The following is a 14,782-nucleotide window of genomic DNA, read 5'->3' on the forward strand; positions in this document are numbered from 1 at the left end:
TCTACAACTATCCTCATTAACTGTATTTTACTCACAAGGCTGAGCCGCACAAGATGGTTGGTACATTCTTTCTATATCCCAAGACTGCTTTTTAATGCAAATACAGTGATCACAGGAAACTCAGTTAACATAAAGGAACATCATTCTGTCTCAGCTAGATTTTATTTGACTCTGACATAGAATCTTTAGCAAATCAGCCATTATTTCAAATGCCGCCTTGGCCTGTTTGTACATGGTTCATTGAAGCAGTCTAGGATGAATTCAAGATTCCATACGACAGAACATTTTCATAAATATATCTTGCTCTGAAACCATGAGCTTTCCTTAGGACACCTCTGTCAAGTTATAGGTAATGAGAGCAGTAAAGCAGTTTATAGATTCATTTTCTTTCCATCATCTCATTAAGTATAAATTAGACAACAAATTTGCATTTGTTTCTTGGCTTGAATCCTCTAGTAAGATGTTACTGACACAGAATTAAGAAACCAAGAATAGACTAATTTTCTAATAGTTAAGCATGATCATTTATAGATAAGATAATTAATCAGTGAAAATGATTTAGTTATAAAGAAATATTTATTCTGGTCATAGGCTCACTCAGAGACTACTTAAAACTGGTAAAATAATTTTAACTTCAATTTCACTACTTAGTTTACTATTGAAACTAACTGATATCAAGTCATAGCCTTAGAGATTTTTCAGTAAAATAATGAAAAAAATAATAAAGCCATTAAGGCATTATTTTGTAGCAAACACATTAGAATCTTGTTCTTACAAAGTACTATTAATAAAACATTAAGGGCAATTTGACTTAGACACAATTCAACCAGGAAGGCACTAGTGAAGGGTGACATTAATATCTTAAGCTAGAAAAAAATAATGTGTGAATTAAAAAAAAGGTATTAGTTGTTAGTAAAACAAACTGAACTGTCCAGAAAATTATCAGCAATATCAACAAGCACACACAAAAAAGCAATGTGCATTTTCCTCATTTTTTTCTCAACATTTTCTTAATGATTTTCATGAACTTTGTATTCCAGAAGAGGTTTAGACTCAAATTACATAGAAGTCCCATTGGGGTTTTTATTACAATTATCACTCTGAATTTATAGATTTACTCAGGAAAAGATATATTTGCCATATTGAATGATCTACACCAGAAACATATTATACCTCTGTTTTTCAGTATTTCCTGTATCCTTTAGTACAGATTTATATTCTTTGGAAAATACATGCCATGAACATTTTTGGTTAAATTTATTCCTAGGCATTTTAAAGTTTTTGGTACTATAATGAATGAGCTCTTTCCATAAATACTTAGAAATATAAGAAACCAAGTAAATTGCACTTGAACCCTGGGGTTCTTGGACCTGATTACCAAGAGGCCAATCACAATTCAGCATGGTCTTTTCAAGCTTGTCTTTTTAACTATGTTAAAAGGTGGTGATACCCAAGAATATATTCAAGGACTTTCTGATCAGAAACGTGCAATCATTAGATATTTAACTTGAAACAAGTAATTATAAGACAGAAACACATTGAAAGACAGAAAAATGAGAAATAACCTGAGATAACTTCACAGACATCTAATTGCACAGGGCACATTGCAATGCACTAGCTCTTTGAGAGCCCAGGCAACAGGATGGAAGGGAAGCTTTATTCTAGCGATAGCTGCCAAAAATGTTATGGGGCACACGCAGAGATAATGGCTTTGGAATTTCAATTTTATTCACCTCCCCAAATCCTGTGATAAACACCTGTGGACTGCTGAGTTTATCATTGCAAATGATAAATTGCAATGATAATCTCCAAAGGATTACAGAAGAGACAGATGACTTTTTAGTAAAAGTAAAGTTTCTGGATTGGGAACAGAATTGTGATTATCATAAAAACTCCTATTACCTGAGCTTTCACAGAAACAGAATCCCTTGCTAGACATTTCTTCTCCATATGCCTTATGTCTCTATTTTTTCTCATTTAGCTTTAAAAGTCACATCTTCCACCTATTGAGTTCACTGAGAAGCCCAGTCATTTCCAACTCTTGTGAGATGAAGCAGGCACTTCACAGAGCTCCAAGAATAGTTTGTCCTATTTAAGAAACAGCAGATGGAACAGTTAATGCTGTGCCTTGCCTCATCTGTACTGTCAATGTGGCATAACTTTTACTTTCTATCAAAATCAGAAAAGTCTTTACCTCCATGCAAAGAGAAAGCAAAGCAGTATAAATCCTCATTCTCCAGAACAACTACCTCATGCCCTGAGCCAGGGCAGTTTCTAAAACAGGGATATAATCAGGATTGGGAATTAATAAATAAATAAATTTTTCAGCAGGGATTTGGACAATGGTGTTAGGTTTATATTGAGATTTCAATGCTAGGTCATCTACATAAATCTAAAAGAAGAGGTGACATATATCAAATTTATCAGAAGAATCAGAAACACTGAGGTTTCTTATGGCAACAATCATGCAGGGGAATGACAAAATCAAACACTTTCATTGTCCACCCCAAAACACCTGTTCCTCCTCCTGAATGTATCCTGATTATATCTTCATTCAACTTCCATCATTATTTAAGGAAAATGAAATCAAAGCGTTCCTTCGCTGATGACATATATACCAAGTGTTGAAGTGTTTTAAATAAATAAATGGCTATACTAGAGAAAAACCTGTAATAGAAGGTATCTTAAATCAAAGGTCCAGCTCTATGTTTTCCAGATTTTGAGACCATTAAATGACAGACAGAATTAATGGAAGAGAGTGCTAGGAATAAAGGTCTTCTTTAATTAAGTTTTCCCAACAGAACCCTGATACTATTAGTTGAACTCTGTATTTCACCTGGCCATCTCTGAGTCAGCTACCACTGCCACATTCCATTTATGATGTTTCCCTGGGGAGAAGTTTCTTTGCATCAGTCATTTGCTAAATCAGCATTTTTAATCAAGAGAACAAAGGTCAAATTACAGAGAAATCAAAAGACATTCCTTATCAGGAAAATTTTGGAGAGTTCCACATTAGAGACTTCAGAATACCTAGCAAAGGGCAAAGTGTCAAATATCAGGATTTAGTATTAACACTCTCCCAAAAAACAGGTTTGACCTCCTAAGTAGAGACATGTTAGACACACTCCACTCAGGATACAAGAACTGACCAACACTTTAATTATTATGGGTACATAATAGTTGTATATCTTTATAGGGTACATGTGATATTTTGATACAGACATACAAGGTAAATTAATCAAATCAGGGTAATTGGAGTATCCATCACCTCAAACATTTAACATTTCTTTGTGTTAGGAACATTCTAATTGCATTCTTTTAGTTTTTTTTAAAGTATACCCTACCTTGTCAATTATAGCCACTTTGTTGTGCTATAAAATACTGTTCATTCTATCTAACTATCTAATTATATTTTTGCAACCACTAACCATCCATACTTTATCCTCCCATTCCCTGCTACCCTTCCCAGCCTCTAGTAACCAACATTCTACTCTCCTGTCTCCCTGAGATGAATTGTTTAGCTCCCACATGAGTGAAAACATGTGAGATTTGTCTTTCTGTGCTTGCCTTATTTCACTTAACATAATGTTCTTCAGTTCCATCCATGGTGTTGAAATGACAGGATTTCATTCTTTTTTGTGACTATATAACAAATATTCCATTGCGTATGTTGTGTATTCCACAATTTCTTTATCCATTCATCTGTTGATGGACACTTAGGTTGATTCCATATCTTGGTTATTGTGAATATTGCTGCAAAAAACATGGGTGTGCAGATATTTTTTCAATATGCTGAATTCCCCTCCTTTGGATATATAGGGTTGCCCAGAAAGTATCCAGCCATTGTTAATATGTAATTTTCAAATCACACGGTGGGATACTTTCTGGACAGCCCTTGTACACCCAGCAGTGGGATGGCTGGGTCACATTATAGTTCTATTTTTAGTTTTTTGAGGAACCTCCATATCATTCTCCATCCATCATCATTGCACTAATTTACATTCCCACTAACAGTGTACAAGAATTCCCCTTTATCCGCATCCTCACCAGCATTCATTATTGCTTGTCATTTTGAAAAAAATCATTTTAACTGGGGTGAGATGATATCTTAGTGTAGTTTTAATTTGCACTTCTCTAATAACTAATGATGTTGAGCATTTTTTCATATATCTATTGGCTGTTTGTATGTCTTCTTTTAAGAATGTCTATTCAGATCCTTTGCATTTTTTAATGAGATTATTTTATTTTTTCCTATTAAGATGTTGGTGCTCTTTACATATTCTAGTTATTAATCCCTTATCAGATGGGTAGTTTGCAAATGTTTTCTCCCATTCTGTGGGTTGTTATTCCCTGTATTGATTGTTTCCATTGCTGTGCAGAAGCTTTTTAGCTGGATATGATCCCATTTGTCCAATTTTTTTTGGGTTGCCTGTGCTTTTGGGATATTACTCAAGAAGTCCTTGCCCAGACCAATGTGCTGACCCCTTTTCACATTGTTTTCTTTTAGCAGTTTCATAGTTTTGGATCTTAGATTTGTCTTTAATCCATTTTGATTTTATTTTTGTATATGGCAAGAGATAAGGGTCTAGTTTCATTCTTCTGCACATGGATATCCAGTTTCCCCAGCACTTTTAATGAAGAGACTATCCTTTCCCCACTGCACGTTCTTGGAAACTTTGTCAAAGATAAGTTCACTATAAATGTGTGGATTTATTTCTGGGTTCTCTAGTCTACAATGTTAGTTTATGAGTCTGTTTTTATGCCAGTACCATGCTGTTTTGGGTTGCTACAGCTCTGTAGTATAATTTGAAGTCAGGTTATGTGATTCCTTCAGTTTTGTTCTTTTTGCTCAGGATGGCTTTGACTATTCTGGGTCTTTGAGGTTCCATATAAATATTAGGATTATTTTTTTCTATTTCTGTGAAGAATTTCATTGGTATTTTGATGAGGATTGCACTGAATCCATAGATTATTTAGGGTAGTATGGACAATTTAACAATATTGATTCTTCCAATCCAGGAGCATGGAAGAAGATCTTTCCTTGTGTGTGTGTGTGTGTGTGTGTGTGTCCTCTTCAATTTCTTTCATCAATGTTTTATAGTTTTCATCATAGAGATCTTTCACTTCTTTGGTTAAGTTTATTCCTAGGTATTTTATGTTATTTGTAGCTATTGTAAATAGTATTACTTTCTTGGTTTCTTTTTCGGATTGTTTATTGTTGGCATATAGAAATGCTACTGATTTTTGTATGTGGATTTTATATCCTGCAACTTTACTGAATTTGTTTATTAGTTTTTAGGTGGAATCTTTAGGTTTCTCTAGATATAAGATCATATCATCTTCAAACAAAGATAATTTGACTTCTTTCTTTCCAATCTGGATGCCCTTTATTTCTTTCTCTTGTCTGATTGCTCCAACTAGAACTTCCAGTACTATGTTGAATAACAGTGGAGAAAGTGAGACTCTTTGTTTTATTCTCAATCTTAGAAGAAAGGTTTTCAGTTTTTTTCCATTTAGTATGATACTAGCTGTGGGTCTGTCATGTATAGCTTTTATTGTGTTGAAGTAAGTTCCTTTTATACCCATTGTTTTGAGAGTTTTTATCATGAGATATGCTGAATTTTATTGAATGCTTTTTCAGCATCAATTGAAATGATCAGATGGTTTTTATCCTTCATTCTGTTGATATGATGCATCACATTTATTGATTTGCATATGTTGAACCATCCTTGCATCCTTGGGATGAATTCCACTTGATCACAATGAATAATCTTTTTAATTTGCTGTTGAATTCAGTTTGCCAGTATTTTATTGAGGATTTTTACATCTATGTTCATCAGATATTGGCCTAGAGTTTTCTTTTGTTATGTCTTTGTCTGGTTTTTGTATCTGGGTGATACAGGGCTCATAGAATGCGTTTGGGAGTAACTCATCCTATTCAATTTTTTTGGAATAATTTAAGTAGAACTGGCATTTGTTTCTTGAATGCTTGATAGAATTCAGCAGTGAAGCCCTTGGGACTTGGGCTTTTCTTTGATGGGAGTCTTTTGATGACACCATCTATCTTATCACTTGTTATTTGTTTATTCAAGTTTTGGTTTTCTTCCTGGTTCAATCTTGGGAGGTGTCTAGGAATGTATCCATTTATTCTAGGTTTTCCAATTTCTTGGCACATAGTTGCTCATAGTAATCTTTAATGATCCTTTGAATTTCTACAGTATCAGTTGTAATGTCTCCTTTTTCATCTCTGATTTTATTCATTTTGGTCTTCTGTCTTTTATTCTTAGTCTGGCTAAAGGTGTGTCTATATTGTTTAGCTTTTCAAAAAATAGCTTTTTGTTTCATTGATCTTTGGTATTTTTTGTTTTAATTTCATTTATTTCTGCTCTGATCTTTATTTCTTTTCTTCTACTAATTTTCAGTTTAGTTTGCTCTTGTTTTTCTAGTTCTTTGGGATGCATTGTTAGGGTGTTCATTTGAAGCTTTTCTACTTTTTCGATGTAGGCACTTACCGCTATAAACTTTTCTCTTATTACTGCTTTTGCTATATCCCATAGGTTTTGATATGTTGTATTTTCATTTTCATTTGTTTCAAGAAATTTTTAAATTTCCTTCTTAATCTCTTCATTGACCCACTGGTCATTCACAAGTATATTTCCATGTGTTTGTATATTTCCCAGTGTTTCTCTTGTTATTTATTGATTTCCAGTTTTATTCCATTGTGGTCAGAGAATACACTTGGTATGATTTCAATTTTTTTTGAATTGTTTAAGACCTGTTTTATGGTCTAACATATGGTCTATCTTTGAAAATGATCTGTGTGCTGAGGAGAAGAATGTTTATTCTGCAGCTGCTGAATGAAACGTTCTTTAAATATCTTTAGGTGAATTTGGTCTATAGTGCATGTTAAGTCCAATGTTTCATTGTTGCTTTTCTTTCTGGATGATCTGTCCAATCCTGAAAGTGGAGTGTTGATGTCTCCAGTGATTATTGTATTGGGGTCCATCTCTCTCGTTAGCTCTGATAATATTTGCTTTATGTATCTGGGTGCTCCATTGTTGGCTGCATATAAATTTAGAATTATTATATCCTCTTCCTGAATGGACCCCTTTATCATTATATAATGACCTTCTTTGTCTCTTTTTACAGTTTTTGTCTTGAAATCTATTTTGTCAGATAGAAGGGTAGCAGCTATTCCTGATCTTTCTTGGTTTTCATTTGCATGGAATATCTTTTTCCATCACTTAATTTTCAATCAATGTATGTCTTTATAGGTGAAATGGGTTTCTTGCAGACAGCATTTAGTTGGCTCTTATTTTTTATCCATTCAGCCACTCTGTCTTTTGATTGGAGAGTTTAATTCATTCATATTTGATGTTACTAGGACTTACTACTGCCATGTTGTTATTTAATTTCTGGTTGTTTTGTGGTCCTCTCTTTCTTATTTCTTTCCTCTCTTCCCTTGTTAATTAAAAGTGATTTTTTTCTAGCAGTGTGTTTTAATTTCTTGCTTTTTATTTTTGTATATCTGTTATAGGTTTTTTTTTACTTGAGGTCACTATGAGGCTTGCAAGAAACATTTTATAATCAATTATTTTAAGCATATGACAACAACTCTACATACAAACCAGCAAAAAGAAATCTAACAGAAATTCTACCATTTAACTCCATCTTCCTTCAGTTTTAAACTTTTTGTTATTTCCATTCATATAATTTCATACTATCTATCATTCAAAAAGTTGTTATTTTGGATAGGTTTGTCTTTTAGTTTTCCTACTGAAGATATAAGTGGTTTATACACTGCATTTACATCAATAAAGTATTCTGTATTTGTGTCCTTACTGTTATCAGTGAGTTGTACATCTTCAGATGATTTCTTATTGTTCATTGATGTCTTTTCCTTTCAGATTAAATAATTCCTTTTAGCATTTCTTGTAGAAAAGGTCTGGTGTTGATGAAATCTCTCAGTTGTTGTTTGTCTGGGAAAGTCTTTATTTCGCCTTCACATTTTAAGGATATTTTTTCAGGATATAATATTCTGGGGTTAAGGATTTTTTTCCTTCACCATTTTTTATATGTCATGCCACTTTCTCCTGGCCTGTAAAGTTTCCACTGAGAAGTCTGCTGCCAGACATACTGGAGCTCCTTTATGTTGTTTCTTTTTCCTTGCTTCCCTTAGGAACTTTTCTTTATCTATCACCTTTGAGAGCTTGATTACTAAATGCCTTGTGGTTGCCTCATGTGAGTTAAATATGCTTGGTGTTCTATGACCATTTTGAACCTGAATATTGATATCTTTTTCTAGGTTTGGAAAGTTCTGTTATTATTTCTTTGAATAAACTTTCTACCCCAATCTCTCTCTCTCTATCTCTTCTTTAAGGTCAATAACTTATATTTTCCCCTTTGAGGCTATTTTCTAGATCTTATAGGTGTGCTTCATTCTTATTTATTCTTTTTTCTCTTCTGCATGCTTTCAAATAGCCTGTCTTCAAGTTCATTAATTCTTTCTTCTGCTTGATCAATTCTCCTGTGAGAGACTCTGATGCATTTTTAAGTTTGTCAATTGAATTTCTAAGTTCTAGAATTTCTGCTTAATTTTTTTATTATTTTAATCTGTTTGTTAAATTGCTCTGATAGGCTCTGAATTCCTTCTCCGTATTGTCTTCAAGTTCACTGAGCTTCTTCAGGATAGGTATTTTGAATTTTTTGTCTGAAAGTTCACATACCTCCATCACTCCAGAATTGGTCACTGGTACCTTATTTAGTTCATTTGGTGAGGTGCTGTTTTCCTGGATGTTCTTGATGTTTGTGTATGTTCATCAATGTCTGGGCATTGAAGAGTTAGGTATTTATTTTTATCTTCACAGTCTGGGCTTGTTTACACTTGTCTTTCTTGAGAAGATTTTTCCAGATATTCAAAGGGAATTGATTATTGTGGTCTAAGTCTTTGATCACTGCAGTTGTATCAGCATTGGGGGTGTCCTAAGTTCAGTTATGCTGTGACTCTTGTGGACTCCTAGTGGTACTGCCTTCATGGACTTCAGTAAGATACAGGAGAATTCCCTGGATTACCAGGCAAAGTCTCTCACTCTCTGTGCTGGGCTGCAGGAGTTGGATGAGGAGTGTTGTGGACATTCCCTCCTGGCCACTAGTGCCAGGTCACACCTGAAGCCAGCCTAGTCTCACCCAAAGTCAGTAGTGACTGTTGCCTTGCTACCTCTGATGTTTATTCAAAGCCCAAGGGTTTTTAGTCAACAGGTGGTGAGTCCTGACAAGACTAGGCTCTTCTCTTCAGGAAAGCATGTTTCCTTCTGGCCCAGGTTGGGTCCAGAAATGCCATCTAGGAACTTAGCCTAGACTCAGGGGTCTCAGGAGCCTGCTTGGTACTTTATTTTACTGTGGCTAAGCTGGTACCCAAGTTGCAAAACAAAGTCCTCTGAGCTCTTCCCTTTCCTTTCCCCAAGTGGAAGAAGACTCTTCCTGAGCCCAGCTACCTGTAGTTGGGGGAGGGGACACAGGCACTAGCTTGGCTGCAGCTGCTGGTGTCTTACTGGGTCACGTTCTCCCCAAGTCCACTGGCTCTGTGCCAACACAGGCACAGGAATTGCCCAAGGACTACACCCTTTGTGGCCTGACTGCCTCACAAATTTAGTCCAGGCCCCAGGCTGCTTTTTGTCCTCCAATTGTGGGACTAGCTGGAACTGGGGTTTCAGGGCAGGGGATTTCCCTCTGGTCAGGCAGAACAAAATGCTCCTTCCATGGGCACCAGCAGAATTCTACCCTGTGCTGTGTTCCCTTTGTGGCAGAGTGGCCCTGAGTTTCAATGAAAAGCCCACAATCACTTTACTCTCCCTCCTCTGGGCACACAGATTCTCTCTCCACTTGGGGTGCTGGCACAGCACTGCCAGGGGATGGGGGACAGGCGGCATAGACAATGTAAGATTGTCTTGTCTGCCCTCCCTCAGTGCCTCTTTCCTTGATATAATATTAAAACCAAGTACTATGATCACTCACCTGATTTTTGGTTCCCCTGAAGGTACTTGCTTCTGTGGATAGTTGTTGAATTTGGTGCTCGTGCAGATAGACAATGGCTGGAGGTTTCTATTTGGCCACCTTGCTCCACCCTCTCCCTGGCCAAAATTTTATAGGTGCCTTTTAATGGAATTAATGTGTCATAAATTTCCTCTTCTATTAAGTATATCTCCTGACATGAAAGGCATTGGGGAATCAAATACATCAAGGAGTATAGTATTTCAGACTTTTCTTTAAAGTTATTTGAAGGAGAAGAGAACTGGTTCAACTCACAGTTTGGTCCTTCTTCCATAAGCACGCTGATTAGAGTGAAGTTGACAAGAGACCATGGGCCATACTGAGATAACAAACCAGGGGGTCTTCATAAATTAGCTCAACAGGCCTCTGAACACCTGTAAGTTGACTGGTACTCCCAAAGGCATTATTTTCAGGCAAAAACTACCATTCCTAATTTTAAAATAAATTATCCTCTTACTCTAGATGATACTTCTAGAGGTAATGTTTTCTTCATGTACAATGTGATTATTTTATTATCTACCAACTCTTCTGTGTGAGAACAAAACAATGGGGTATACTGTATTAACAGCTAAAACTTAAAGGAGATAAGGTAAATTGCAGGGGATGAAATTAGTCAGAGCAGGGTAGGCTACGCTATGCTAACAAATACACCCTAAAATCCGAGTGGCTTAGCAGAGCAAAGGTTTATTTATTGCAACAAATGTGCCTTGGAAGGATATCCATGGTGACTCTTCTAAATTGTGATTCAGAGTTCTTCCATCTTCAGACACTGACATCCTCAAAACATACAAATTCTGCAGTCCTAATGGAAGGAGAAAAGAGACCAGGATAAGGAATGCCAGCTCTTAATTGCTCCAGTCAGGAAGCTATCCAACTAACTTCTGCTCCCATTGCATTGTCAGTCTCATTGCAGAAAGGCTAGGAAATGGAGTCTTCCTGATGCCCAGAAAAAAGAAAGTAGACCCAAAGGACTATCTCTGACGTAAGAGGCATGGATTTGGTGCCAAACAGATGAGGCATTGATTCCTATGGGACCTTGGAGAAGTTACCTAATCTCTCCTCACTTGAGTTTCCCCATCTACAAAATCGGAATTACAAAAAAGCTTGCAGGCCTTTAGTGATGATTAAATCAATTATCTGCCTAGATTATCCAGACCAAAGTTAATGTTCGATGTATGGTAAGTATTGTAACTGCTATTTAAATAGAGGTTTGTTTTATAACTGGCCCCAAGACTAGTACAGATTACAAGTTCAGCATCATCAGATCATAAGATTGTTCTTGGCTTTTAAAATCATCCTGTGTGGATCTGAGCTCGTGCCCAATTAAGCTTACTTCCCCAGATCAAACTCTTCACATACAAACATCCGTCTTTAATTTAGCACAGCCCTGTCTTCTTTACTTTCTAATGAATGTTTCAATTGCAAAATTCCTGAGGCATTTAATTTGATTGTTAACTTTCTGGGTTTTGGTGTTTGCTTTTATATTCCCTTGTTGGTATCTTTCCTTTTCTATTACTTTTTTTAAGCAATGGGTAGAAAGCGTTAGAGATAATATTCTGTTGATCAAATACCTCCTTCTTTCTAAAGGTTTGCTGTGTTTTCAGAAACTAGTTTGAAAAAAATTCAGAACCCCTGAGTGTCTTAATAAGTAATGGAATCTAAGTGATAGCACTTTAATTCTTTCCGTTTCTAACTTTGCCTTCCCTCATTATAAAAGCTTGATTTAACACAAGTAATTGAATATACCTTGTACACTAAGCATTGCTGGATTCAGATGAAGAAAAGACTTAAGATCCCTCTTCTATATTCTGAATCTCTATTTTAAAACAACTAAATAAGAGTCTTACCAAAAAAAAAAAAAAAGTGGATGAGAGCTATAGTGTCATTTTTTCTCATTATGCCTTTAAGATTTGATTCACACTACAAAGATCTGTCAACACAATCATTCAGGAGGCAAGAGAGACAGCAGCTGCTGCCTAACTAGGAAACATATTATTCCTGGAGTGTGTGTCTTCCTGCAAGGCTTGGATTAACTCAAGATGGATACTTTCTTTCAGGTGCTTTGTTACAAATCATTTCTGGTGGTACCAGAGGTACTGCAAAGGTGCATTTGACACCCACAAAGGAGTTATTTAAAGATGAAATATGAAGCATTCTGACTGCTTCTAGATTATCTCTGTTGTATTTCTTAATGAATTTTTTAAAAAGAAGTAGCAGCTTTTCTTCTATTAGTGTTCCCAAAAATGTGCTTGTGCATATATCAACCTTAGTCAAGACAAAATTGTTGAAATATTAGCTTAGAAAATAGAAATCTATCCACTAGACTTAGTTCTTCTTACACATTTAGTTACTATTGTTTTACTGTAACTCAGAGAGAATTCTGACTCAAGCATGTTCAGCTTTCACAATGCATCTTGGGTCCTCCCTGGGGTACCTCTAGTATCTGGTAGAGCATTGAGCTCCCAGCTAATGCTACTGTGATACCATCTCCCCTGCCTTTTTTTCCTCAGCTAGGAAGAAAAGCTCAAAATATTCTGCAAGCCATTTGATGAATGCCTCATGTTCCAGAGTAGTGAAGCCATCTAGAGATGACTCAAGGACCTGGTTTTCAACAGCACAACGGTAATGAAACTATACCCAAATTTCCCTATAAATCCATTGTCTTTAGCTTCTTCAGTTTTTGAAATCATCCTGCACCTTCAGTTTTGCCTCTTATTAATATAAGGTGACTCTGACTGGATCACTGTAGACATCTCTAGGAGTGGTTCCTGGTTACTGTACCTGATTTCAAAACTTCTGGGGGAAGTGACCAAAAGAGAAAGTCTTTCATAATTCCTATACTCCCCATGGAGTGTGAGGTGAAAAAATCCCCAGAAATTGTTGACTCTCCTCTCTACTATTTGCCTGCTTTAGAGTGTGTTTACACTCATCTGAACAAGAAGAGAAACAAGTTTAGAACGGGAATCCTCTGACTTTGCTATGCATTAGTTGCTAAGAAAGCACTTTGAGTTTGAATCCTGAACAGATTTTATGCCAGCTGCCTCCCGCCTCTCTGAGCATGAAAAGTGTGGAGCCAGTGCTGACCACATTCTAACTGGCCTTGTCATTCACTTGTAAATAGGGCTCCATCAGGATCAGATCCTGGAACCCAAGAAAATAAGAAGGAAGGAGCCACCTTCATCATGCACCAACTTTTTTATGGCCCAGATGGGGATGGGGGTCTATTTAGCTGCATGTCTCAGGAAACTCATTTCTCCTTTCTGAATCTCTGTTCCTCACCTACAAAATGAGGTGTTACCAACCTGTTCTTCAGAGTAGTTCAAGCATGAATGAAGGTTTTGTTTATTATATTCTGCTACCTCAGTTCTGGGATAAAGCAAAAATAGTAAGGAATAAAAGAAAGGAGTTAATCAAATTCATTGCAGATATATGATGGAGACAATTAGTGGACAAAAGTGCACAAAAAAAACTGCAAGAGGACCTGTCCACTGGACTACAAACCCCAGGAGCATGCAGCTGTATCACCAGCACATGGTGCTATCCTACTGTGAGTACATAATAAACACTCTATGAATATTTGTTGACTGACCATCAAAGGCTCAAGGATCTTTCTCTAGCCACAGAAGTGTCTTCTCTATCAGAATTGATGTGTTTTTAAAACATCTCATTGAAGGAAACCCCTGATACAAGCCTCTCTGACTCAAGGAGACTGGCTGAATTAAATCTTATGGGGCAAAAAGAACAGGTGCTAGGGTCAGGCATGCTGGTCAGTGAGCACATTTCTGTGATGTGTCCTGCAGTCTTTAGGAAGGAATATCTCGGAACCTGTGCTCATCATTAAGTGCAACGGTGGCTATAATAGTCAACTAGATCTTTTTGCTGAGGGACAATGTTTTCCTCTTCAACTTTTGGGGTTCTTAGGACAAGGGTTTCTCCAATGCCGAGTAAATGAGGAATCTGGCTGATTGGATATGGAAAAAACAGTTAGATTAAATATAGATGTAAGGAACTTGGCAAATAAACTGAATGGGAATAAACTGAATTGTATCCTTAGAGCACCTAAGGATAATTTTCTGTTTGGGGATATCACCTAGAGCCTTGAGTTCCAGGATCTGATTCCTTTCTGCATTTTTGAAAGCTCTGTGGAAAGAAGGGTTATTGGAAAAATCCTTGGATCACTCTGCATAAAAGACTGGTATTTGTTTGCCTTGAAGTAAGTCAAGGAGAGGGAATTTGATGCTGTGGGAATAGGTGCTAATGGAGAGGAGAGAGGGGAGAGCAGGGATCTAATCTTGGCTTTGCTATTAATTAGCTGTATGAGCTTGGGCTAGTTTTTTCACCTCTGGAGCCCAGTGAGTTTCCTGAGACGTGCAGCTAACTAGACCCCCATACCCCTCTGGGCCATAAGAAATAATTGATACATGATGATGATGAGGGTGGCTCCTTTCTGCTAAGATTATTATCTTGGGTCCCAAATTCTGATCCTCAAAATCACCTAGGGAGGGAGATTTTGATAGTTTGAGGTCATGCTAGTCCATGAATCCCCATTCAGTATTACATACACAATACTGTTCTTGGTTGCCACAGATTTCCCCCAACTCAGCACACATATGTCCATAATGGATTAGGTTTCAGCCTTTGAGTATTTAACTTTTTACACATTCCAAGTTTAGAGTAACTGCACTGGGAGCCATCTGCCACCAAGCATCTGGTTGGATTTGGACCTAATCCA

Source organism: Eulemur rufifrons, chromosome 1 (assembly GCF_041146395.1).
Source record: "Eulemur rufifrons isolate Redbay chromosome 1, OSU_ERuf_1, whole genome shotgun sequence".
NCBI lineage: Eukaryota > Metazoa > Chordata > Mammalia > Primates > Lemuridae > Eulemur > Eulemur rufifrons.